Source organism: Doryrhamphus excisus, chromosome 3 (genome assembly GCF_030265055.1).
Source record: "Doryrhamphus excisus isolate RoL2022-K1 chromosome 3, RoL_Dexc_1.0, whole genome shotgun sequence".
Taxonomy (NCBI): Eukaryota; Metazoa; Chordata; class Actinopteri; order Syngnathiformes; family Syngnathidae; genus Doryrhamphus; species Doryrhamphus excisus.
This window is the reverse complement of record NC_080468.1, coordinates 18,861,708-18,873,015: the sequence shown is the minus strand read 5'-3', so window position 1 is coordinate 18,873,015 and position 11,308 is coordinate 18,861,708. Positions and strand designations below refer to the sequence as shown.

At 47.5% G+C, this 11,308-nt stretch overlaps 1 long non-coding RNA gene across 1 annotated transcript; it reads left to right on the top strand.

The window, feature by feature from the left end:
- The first annotated feature begins 780 nt into the window (after positions 1-780).
- Positions 781-11,117, top strand: LOC131125000 (uncharacterized). Its single transcript, XR_009128959.1, has 4 exons — positions 781-864; positions 1,835-1,888; positions 8,249-8,303; positions 10,883-11,117. It is a non-coding gene; the product is annotated as an uncharacterized LOC131125000 (long non-coding RNA).
- The last annotated feature ends 191 nt before the right edge of the window (positions 11,118-11,308 follow it).

Sequence of the window (11,308 nt, the reverse complement as noted above, 5' to 3'; positions counted from 1 at the left end):
GCGGTGTGAAGTCAGACACCGGGCCGCCGTGCCTCTTGCTCTGTGTCATCTCCATCATCGTCATCATCATCATCATCATACTGCATCTTGCAAAAAAAAAAAAAAAAAGATGACACAATTTGTGGAATTTTCCCACGATACGTCTCTGCGCCTCACGTGTCTTGACCTTTGCCCCGTTGACGTCGCCTGGCAAGCTTTCAAAGTGCAATGAGTGTGAGCATCCATGACAGACTTACTCTGAAGGGACTTTTAAAGGAAGTCCGTGTAAAGTCACCACTGACCTTGGCATGAGGTCATTTCAAGGATGTCTCCCTCTCTCTCTCTCTCTGTCTCACACACACACACATGGCCACTTCCTGTGTTCCATAAACCATCCAGCTATTCATGATCTTCATTAAACTTGAGCACCAGTGTGTGTGTGTGTGTGTGTGTGTGTGTGTGTGTGTGTGTGTGTGTGTGAGAGAGAAGTTCTACCTCAAACACATAATTGCTCTTTTGCAGTAAACATGCGTCGTGCAGCTCATGCTGAGCCTCCTGATTGTAAATTAGTCCCGGCAAATGAGTAAGTCCCATTAGTGTGTTTACTGCTTGTGTTCAAAACCAAACAAAATGTTTGCATCCACAAACCTGAAAGTGTTGCTTTGTCACACGTTTTCACACGTCAGCAACATTGTAAACTTCATGTCATACTGCGATGATTGCGCTATAAATGTCAAGAGTTTATTGTTCTTTGTCACGTTCTTCCCTGGCTGTGCGGTGAACGTCCGCCAGGGGGCGCAACTTGTCTTGGCTTGTCATGTAGCACGTAGAACGAGGCACCAGAAGAAAAACCGTCACCGGAAAAAAAACACATGAATCTTTCAGGTAAACGATGAAATTATAACAATATATTGTAAAGAATGTTTGTCGTGTAGCATTTTTATTTATTTTTATATTTTATTTTTAAATTTCAGGCTGTGTTTTACAAGTGCTACATGAGTTAGCAGCAGCACATGCTAACATCCACTCAAGTGTTTGGTGAAATTCTGGTGAGGACGACAAGCAAACAAAAGAACTTTCTTTAGTTGGCGTAGAAATGATTTGTTATGCAAAGCAAAAGTTGCAGCAGCTGTCTGGGAGGTGCAGATGGTCCTGGGATGGTGTGGTTCCATGTCTGCGGTTGGATGTACTGCCAAATCTCTTATTGAGACGGCTTATTGTTGAGGAATTAACATTGAAATTGACAGGCAACAACTCAGTCAGCCTATTGAAAACTCCCTTAACATTAGCAACATTGATATTATGGCCAGTTTAAGGTATACTATGCTGTTAGCATTATCATCTTAATATCTTAATCTTATCTTAATATGCCACGCCTGTGAGGTGGCTGGACTAATAGTTTTATACAAATTGGTGAACAATAGTCGACAGAATTAGGCCTTTTGTGTGCAGAGAAAATAAAGTTGTTGATGTTTGAATTCAGGCCCCATGACAAATGGCCGCAAAAATAGTTTAGCATTTATTTTTTTATGGAGTGTATATGTATGGAAAGGAGGCTTATGGAAAAGAAGGAATGATTTCCTCCCTCCTTGCCTATGTTTGACTTTATGTTCCGTTGCCGTGTGTTTCCTGCACCCTAGAAACGTTGTTAAACTTAAATCAGCGTAAAGTTATAGACGAAATGTTTGGAGCCGTAATGGCGCCGCGTGCCATAAATGACCAATCAAAGCACCGGGAAGGCCGCCAGCACCATGATGTCATTTCCTGTTGGCTGCACTTTTCTATTAATTTGCTCGTCTGCATTTTTTATACCTGACTTTACTGTGTGTGTGTGTGTGTGTGTGTGTGTTTTCAGGCATGCGGCAGCTGCAAGACTACAGGGACCATTGTGGCTTCAAACCCCCCCCCAGTGAGTGTTACGACCCCCATATACACACTTACACACACACACATACATATGAAAAATGTGGTAAATGCAGTATGATTGTGTGTTGTAGTTTTTACAAAGTTGACCACACGTACACATGTGCTCTCCTGCTGTTTTAGGCGCCATGTTTTTTTTTTTTTTGATGTGTCAGACAAGGACTCTCACTGGTCCTTGGCAGCACTCCAGCAGCCAATCAGAGGCCTTGGCCAATTAGCGAAAGCGAGCAGACCGAGTGTCTGTTTCAGTGTAAACATGCGTGTGTTTGCTGTCATGTCCCGTGTGTGCGCGCCTCAGGTCACATGACAGCCCTCATTGCGTTTGCTACCGCCTACATGCACTTCCTGTTTGATCTTTCAGGTAGGAGGATGTAAAGCAGAGGGGGCGGAGCTTTTCTTACAGATGGGGGGGCTGTTAATTTTTTACAGGCCGCCAACAATATGGTCTTTCTTTGTGGCCCCGGGAATGGGAGCCACATGGAGGTGGCGAGGTGGCGAGGTGGCGTACTGTACCTGCGTCTTCACACAGACGCCACATTGTCTTGTACGCGGAGACGAACACGGACAGCAGCGGTCATGTGACCCGACTGAAGCGTGCGCGGCTCGACAGCCTTTTAAAATGATTTGTCGTGTCCCGTCGACTTCAAACTCAGCAACTCTCTCAGCTTGTGATAATAAGGTGTTACTTTACGGCTCCAGCAGGGGTCAAAGGTAAAGGCGAGAGGGATTTAGTGACTTGTTGTCTCCCCGGCTAACACGCGAATAATCGATATTTTTTTATTGGAGCCCTAAATCAACGCAACATAAAAGCAGCTCTAAATCTACTTGTTGATGACATCATCTGGTGATGACGCTATGTGCTGTCACGTTTGATTGATGGAGGCCGCAGACTCTCTCAAAGAAGGCGGGGACACTTTTTGGCGTGACGAATTGCTCTACAGAGGTCACCGTCGAGCGATGACATCAGCGGCGATCGTTGTGCATCGCCGTTGTGTTGGCCAAGATTAACGGCGCTGAGGGAGGAAGTGGACGACTGTCACCTGACTTTCCGCAGGGGTCAAACTCGGCGATTGCGTCATGTCCTCGCCTGTTGTCTCGAGGGGAGGACGTCTTTGTTGTCTTTTATGCCGCTTCTACTTCTGTCATGGCCGACAGTGTGATGATGGGTGAGTTTTGCGGGGTTTTTTTTTAATACAAATATGATTCGTCTAGCTTGTTTTCAAACTCGCTGTACAACATTAGGAAGCATATACGATTTAATTGGAAAACTCCCAGGCGCCATCAAATGAGTCTCACAGTAATAACATTGACTTACTGGTGCATATTATTATTATTATTATTACCATATATACGCACTTCCAATTGGAATTTGTGCACAAAATTGTTTTCAAATTGTCTGTACCTCAGGAGCCCCCCACCCCTGGTCCTCGCCAGGGGGTTTTGCACCAGGACCCCCATCTGAAATGCTGGCTCGCTACGCTTGCTTTGGAATTCCAAATAGCAAATAAATTACCATCTCTCCATTCACACGGAATATTTACTGTGGTTTGAGACACTTGTTGGTCATAACCCCCCCGCACCCCCCAGATTCAAATTCAAAATCTTATTCTTGTGCACTCACCACAAACATGCCCCCCGCCCCCTCTGCGTGTGTGTGGTGTTTTATTGTCTTTTGTTTGTTTGCTATTGAACTTTGCAAGAGAGGACATTTTCCCACATTGTCCTTCCTTTCAATGTCAGCGTCTACTCCGAGCTCGGAAAATGTCAAATATGAAAGACAAAAAGTTCTCATTTCCTTTTTGGAGTCTTTGTGGAATGCTAATGATGTCTTTCTGCCTTGGGGAGGGGCAGGGTGCACGCGTGCGGGGGGGGGCGGAGGGGGTGCACGCGTAGTTTTCATAAAGGATGCAACCACAGGAATTCTACGACCTCTGACCTTTCCGTCAGTGATGCCATGTGACCCAGTGTCTCAAAAGATAGCGTCCTCTCCTTTTTCATTTCCTCCTTCCTCGCTGCCTTTTTGCATTGTCAGCAGAAAAAAACACATCTTCCATGGAGACGCACAAAAGGATAAATCCTTTAAAAAAGTCTTTATTTTGGTCTTTACATTCAACAGGATCCACATGTGCCTTCAAGTGCTTCCCACATGGCGAGAAGAGCCCGGTCTGAGGTTCTAGCACCCCCCACCCCCCACCCCCGCGCCCCCGACATGCCACGCCTCGGGGGAAGGGGTCAGCATTTTTGCTTCTATTGAATTTATTTGCTTGATTGACACGCCGTGCACGGACAGCTTCTGTGCACTTTTTCATTCCGTGTTTGACTTGGGTCGCCTCCAATGCACACACACACACACGCACACACACACACACACACACTTCCTGGTGGAGTCGCATCATGTCATGCCTCTCACGGGGATGTCATCCAATGGGTCACCGTGGCAACATCCATTTAAATCCATCCACAAAGTCAATTTTCCAGAAGGTTTGTAAAACTGTTCAACGTGGACCAAGTGACCAACGTGGGCCCGAGCCCCGCTCTCCCACAGGAAGTGAGTCAGTCTTCATCGCCATTCTGACAGGCCCCGCCCCCTGTCTGCGCCTGTGTTGTCATTGGCCTCGTCTACCTGCACACGCGTCACCACCCATTAGAAGGTGGACAACAAACGTGCCATCGTGTACACGCACACTTCCTGTTGGAACCGCCATCTTTAAAGACGTGTCCACCTCCTCGCTGACCACAGATCCTTGGTTTCACGCTGAAAGAACAAGAGTCCATTCTTTATCCCTCATCCGTCCCAGTGGGCGCCGCTTCCATTTTGGGAGTGCGGGGGTGATCTTTTATTTTTTTTCTAGCGGTGGTGCCGCAACATGTCCGAGGACGAGTCTTCCGTTTGTTTTGACAACTTCGTGAAGGGCTTGTTTCGTGACTGATGTTGCCATAGCGACCCATCGGCCATCTATCAATCACCAACCTCAGCACCGCCATGTTGACCGACCTGTTAGCGTAGGGCTTATTATTGGATGGCGCAGGCGTCAAAGATGCTCTGCTGCTGTGTCACCATGGCAACATGGAAGATGGATTCACGGGGGAACATCAGCACATGTTTTGGAAAAGGATTGGAAGGAAAAAAAAACTTCCAGCCGCCCCCTCACCCCCCAACAAATGTCCCTCATGGCCCTGCGGCTCAGCGGTCGTCCGCCCCCTTGCTGAGGAACCCACCAAAACCTCCTCTTGGTGGCCGTAATTATGGGCAACTTGGTCTGTGTGGCATCTGGATAAATCAGCCAAAGCACGGAATATTCTCGGCGACATCTCATAAACAACAACTTTCCGTTCAAGCTTTGATGAGCGCCATCTGTCTTTTCTCCCGGGATTGTGACGCAACATTTTACGACGAGAAGAACAACTTCTCTTTTAGTCGTCTTCTCAGATTGGAAGTATTGACACCCTCTACTGCCCGGCTTCCTTCCCAAAGTCCTCGGTGGCTTTGTGAGACAAGCCGACGGTGTTCCACTCGCTATTCCGGCCTGATAAGGCAGACAGAGAGTCGGGATGTAATGACGGCATTACGCTCCACTGATAGCATTGAGCAGCGTCAATGGAGGCTGGGAGAAAGGAGGAGGAGATTGGATGATAGGAGGGAGTAGAGTTTCACGTCTTTCATGCGAAGGCGACTTGTTGCAGCATGAAATGGCGTCAAATCATTCATCAAATGTGAACTCTGTTTTTTTCGTAATGCCCGTAAATGTAGCTGGTCTGCGGCGGTTTAATCACCGAATAGCAGGTGCTGCGTCTAAACCAACAAGGAATGTTTGCACGAGACGCGCGGCCATCGATCAGACGGGGCGTGACTGACGCGGCGTGAAACGCACACTCTGGCCGTGTTTTTACTGGCTTAATTGGAGGAAATAGCCCGGCGTTGCAGACGGGCTAATGAGAGGCGCCGCACATCACGCCCAATGCTAGCCGAATGTGCTGCCAATGTTCAGGTGTGACGTGGGACGTACACAACCGTACATTGGTCTAGCCCGAGTCCAACCTTCATGACCAAGCTCCATCACGCACATCCTTGGATGATGGTCATCCTGGTTCTGAGAACGCAGCCGAGTGAACATCAGGAGATAAAGCTGCTCTTTTTGAAAAGAGAAAAGGAAAAGGAAGACAGGATTGTCTTACAGCGCAGAGACGCTTCTTATCTGCGACCCCCTTTAAGCGCCTCGCTGTCTACCCTGCTTCCCCCCCACCCCGGTGTCCCGCTGTGTCCCAGCGTTGTTCTTGGCCTCTCTGGTTACTGTTAAAAGGCCAGAAGAAAGGACGACCAGAGAAGGAGGGAAGGGAACCATGACGGCGGACAAAAGAGACCACTTAAAACTTCCCTGAGGAACCCCCCTTCTTCCTATTGCCGCGTCCCTCGTCACCTCCTCTTCATCACAGCTTCGAGAAGGACATTACCTCCACCGAGGAGCGTATCTTTTGCTTGATCAGCTAAAATCTAGTACGCGACGCCCCGCTTCCTGGTTAGTACGGCAAACGTGATATTAGTCGCTGTTGTTTATGACTTCTTCTATGACCGCTAATGGGGGGCCGCTCGTGGGGGGACCACTCGGGCCGCCATGTTGGCGGCGCCGCGGTCACATCCGTGCTAGGACTCCACGTTTTGATCCAGACACGCGCACGCGCACGCACACGTTTAAATCAGTTCATGTGTGCCATGTACAGTAAAGACGGCGTTTGGAGCCCACTAATGATCCCCTCCAGGCTTCGTGGGGCCACTTAACACCAACACATGTCTCAGGTAACACACACACACGCACACGCACACACACACACCGGAACACCCAATCCTGCTAATACACATTACAACATACAGCAACATTCAACTGAGGTTAAAGGTCAGAGCTGTTGGCACCTTGTATAGGCTTTTACAGCCACACACACACACACACACACACACACACACACACACACACACACACACACCTGCAAGGTATGTTGTCAGCAGTGTGTGTTTTATGCTCGTGTTCCCATGGCTTTACTGTCACATGACCTGGCCGTGGGTCCGACCCAGTGGCTTCCGCAGGTCTCGGCAGCGTGGCCGCACGACATCGGTATGAGCAGGAAGTAGAAGATCCGACTGTGGAAGCGGGCTTGATCCGTGTGCAGCCTCTAAATCTCTTCCAGGCGTTCCTTGGACGGGACCGGAATGGAAAAGAACTTTTTTGGTGTTTGGGGTCCAAAGCTGTTAACAAGGATGTCTTTACACATGAAGACGTTAACCTTTGATCGCTGGCCTAATTAACGCACCAGCCAGCCACTGGACTATTATGGGATGCCGGGTCTTTCTTTGCTGCGCGGTGGTCACCGGGGAGTCGGCGCTGACACAATTCATCAGTTCTGATCCGCTTGATGGTCGGCCACTGTTCCCCAATTAGCATACCAAATGACTTGAAAAAAGACGGTTCACGCTGGGAGCATCCTGGGAGCATCCACGTCTGACTCGCCGCCACGGCAAAAAGGCCACGGTTGCGTCTTACCTGTCAACCTTCACCGGGAAACAACCGGATCTTCCCTTTTTTCTCCGTGCAGGAGTCCTGTATTGTTGCCGTATTTGAACTGTTGGTCCTGCAGGAGCGTTTACCAACGTGCTAATGATGACACCATGGTCGATTTCACAATCATTTCCTAACACCAACTAGTGTCCACCAGCATCTTCACCCTCTTGGCCTCCGTCTGTCGCCACCATCGCTCTTTTTTTTTTTCTTTCTTTCCTCTCTCAGACTATGAAATCATTCTGCCGTCGTCTCTGCTTTACACATTGCGAGTGGCCGCTGGCTCGCCGCTCCAGAGGCGCCGCCAGCTGGAAGCACGTATGGGGAGGCCAGGAGAAGGAAGGCGGGAGTGTTGGAGGCGAGGCGCTCGTATGGTCGATGACAGACTGAGCGGGACCGTGAAAGAGGAGATGAAATAGAGGGGGTGTAACAGGAAGCTTTGTGTGAATAATAGAAGAATTTCTCTTCTTTTTATGAGTGTGTTTAAGAGGGTGAGGGGGGGTCAGGGAAAGGTCCAGAGGTTCATAAATGCTGCTCTTCCTGTGCAGCGACGCACTTCTGGCTTCTGTGTGTTTGAAGGCAAATAACTTGGCAGTAAACATGACACAGGCATATGTTTGTTGGAACGTGATGAATTGGATGTTTGTAGCTCCACGTCCACTCGTCATGATGTAACACCGACGAAGAAGACATCAGGCGCTTCTTTACTGTCACATATGACGGACAAATGAAGCACACAATGTGAAAAATCAACAACAAAATCCTGACCAATATTTCCTTTCCTGTCTCACGTCCAGGCTACGGACGGCGTTCACCTTCCTCGCAGCGTTCCGGAGCACCTCAGGGTGACATGTAAGTGCTTTCTTTCTGAGTCATGAGGGTTTGTGTTCTGTGGAAAAGATGTATTTTTTCACCTTCCTGTCATCCATGAGTCGTCGAGTGGGAACACATTCAAACTGTTTGAATGATCTATAAACGTCACTCGTACCACTTAAGATGACGTGACGCCACAGGATGTGCGTATGTGTGTTTATGTCACGTGTGATTTTGCATGTGAAAATCAGGAGATAAAATCATATTATGAAATACTTAAGGCTATGTCCACATAATACAATTTTTTTTTGAAAAAAAAATCATATTTTCCTATGTGTTGGCCTTTTGTGCACATGTAAATTTCCTTAAAAACTGAGCTTTTGTAAAAGGTGAAGGTTATTGAAAACGTATTTGTGTAAACATCGACCAAAGATACATAACCATGATGTACAATCATTTTCAAACTAGTCTCATTTAATAATAAACAAATCTAATTTAATGTGTGCAATGGCAAACATTACATTGCTGGCTTTAAGCATACTGAAATGTATTTAAGAGTAAACATACACCTACTTGTACTTACTTAAGAACTTTATTTATCCGTTAGGAACTTCATTTGTGCAGAGCATCAAAGCGTGTGCAGTTCATGTACCAAACAATACAACGTAAAACACATACAGTCCACAGATACAAACAATCAACCGTCTATTTGCAGAAGAAAGCCTGCCAGCACGATACCACACACGATAAAAAACAGTGATAAGATTATTTTGCTGCTCAATGTTATGATTTTGTTTAGTGGGTCACGATGAATGTTTGATAGCGAAGCTGAAATGTTAAAGGTAATTACAGATTCAATGACGCATCTGTAAAAAGCCGTCAGTATTGACTGGTGGACCATCCAGGAACACGCCTGAATCTCTTTTGCTTTAAATTGATGAAGAAAGGCACTATTATGGTATGTGAGGGACGCTGCTGCTGCTGTTTTGCTCTCCAAAACTAATGAACGATGCTCCCGATTTGGGACCAGCCCCACTCGGACCTCCAGCTGGTGGGACAAGTTTTGGAAGAATAGTGTGAGAATGTTCCCAAGGATTGTGATTACGTTTGACTGAGCTACAGAGATGCCCGATCTTCTCGATTTCCTGACTGTGTGGCCTACATGCTAACCACTTGTCCACCGTGCGGCAATATGTTTCATACATTGTCAATTTTAGATTCAATAATTTGAGGACAAATGATTAAAATTGGTTAAAAAATGCTTAATTTTTTTTTTTAATTTGCGGACAAATGTGACAAACTACTGAAAAGTCGCTACTTTGCTAGCAGTCTGTTTACACGCGTCTTATCCTGCAAATGGCCCTGTTTGTGCCACCTTCACAGTCCACGGCTGCAGCGCTGCCGTTACTTTAGCATGCGCATGACATGCTATCTAATAATGATCTATAAATATTGATCTGAAATTGGAGGAGAACGTCAATAGGGTTTAGAGGGGGGCGGGGGGACCAGTGGTGCAGCAGCATAATCCAGGGTTTATTAGAGTGTCAAAAATAGACATTTTTATGGGCGTCTCAGTTGCTTGTGTGTGTTTTTTTCCACTATTCGCTGGTGGTCCCGTAACCCCCACGGGTAGCGGGGATCTACTGTTCCAGTAGTAATGTGCAGACAATGTTCATGGACTTGAGGACGTTCTTGGCTCGACCTCTGCTTTTCAACAGAGAGTGTTTGTGTATAGTTTTGAATATGTGCTCACATTTGTGCTGTTTTCACCGTTTTATGGATTTTATGTGGGATAAGTTTGAAAACATTTCAGCAAGTTTAAAAGCTGAGGTAGTATTTTGTTGTTTCAGGTTTATATTTATATTTCCTTTCTATTTTTATTCTATATTGTGGAGCAAATCATGACCTTAAAGTTGACAGTGAGGAAACACCCGACATCCCTCCTGTCATTATTTCTCCCCGTTTCAGGGGTGCATCGCGAGCTCCCTCTCATCCCGGCGAAATACAGGCCACGCCCACGGGGTGGGGGCGGGTAGGGGTGGACGTCCCTCTCGTTGCAGCGCGTGCATGAGAGACATCTGCATGGCAGATTTTTATTGTTTCTTTTTGGAGTTGCTCTTTCATCCTGCTCCTTGTCATCTGAGGAACATCAAGCGTCGGTTCATGGAAATGTCAGGGCGGGGGGCGGTAAGGGGCTGCAGAGGGGCGGCGGCGGCGGCGGCGGCGCCTGGCCCAGCTACTGACCGGCGCTTTTCACATTTACAGCTGAATCACCTTTGCCGGATGACACACTTCCTGTTTAGTTGATTCTCATTGGATGCTCATCAGGAGCCGAGTGACGAAGCGGAGAGTAATCCTTCACACACGGAGTCCTCTAAAAGTAGAAGAATATCAATAAATCCAATCCAGCTGCACGGGAGGTTAGCTGCTTTATGAACAGTCTGCTGAGGGTGACGACAAACGTACATCAAGGTCGCCACTCAAAGATGCTCTTTGTTCTCACGCTTGTGGCTGCAATTAAGACATTATCCTCCTTAAATTATCTTCTAATCATCACCCAGAGTGTCGCGCAATGGCTTCCAGGCCTCGCCGCTCAAGAAGACTTTCTGCTTTTCTAGCGTTCATCAAACGTCCCAGCGACGCCTGAACGCCTGTCGCACTCATCCTCATTGACATCGGAGGCCATGACGTCACGCTTTGGAGTCCAAACCCCGACCGCATCGTGAACTTGACCCCCTCGCGCATCCAGGAATACGAGCACGAATCCGGAAGTCACACTCCGCCGATATCCTAGTGCACGGAGTGCAGAGGTCAAAGTTGACAGGTTAACTGAGGGGACTAACAGCAACTGAAGAAGGGGGGGGGGGACTTCTCCAATTTGCATCTGGCCTCCAGATGGTTTGTGAGTCATCCTGGGGTTAGACGCACACACACACACACACACACACACACACACACGTATAGAAGAGCAATTTTTGGCTTCTCCCGCTGAGACGAGATCATTCCCAGCTTAGGTCGATCTGGGGGTAAACCTGACACCTGAC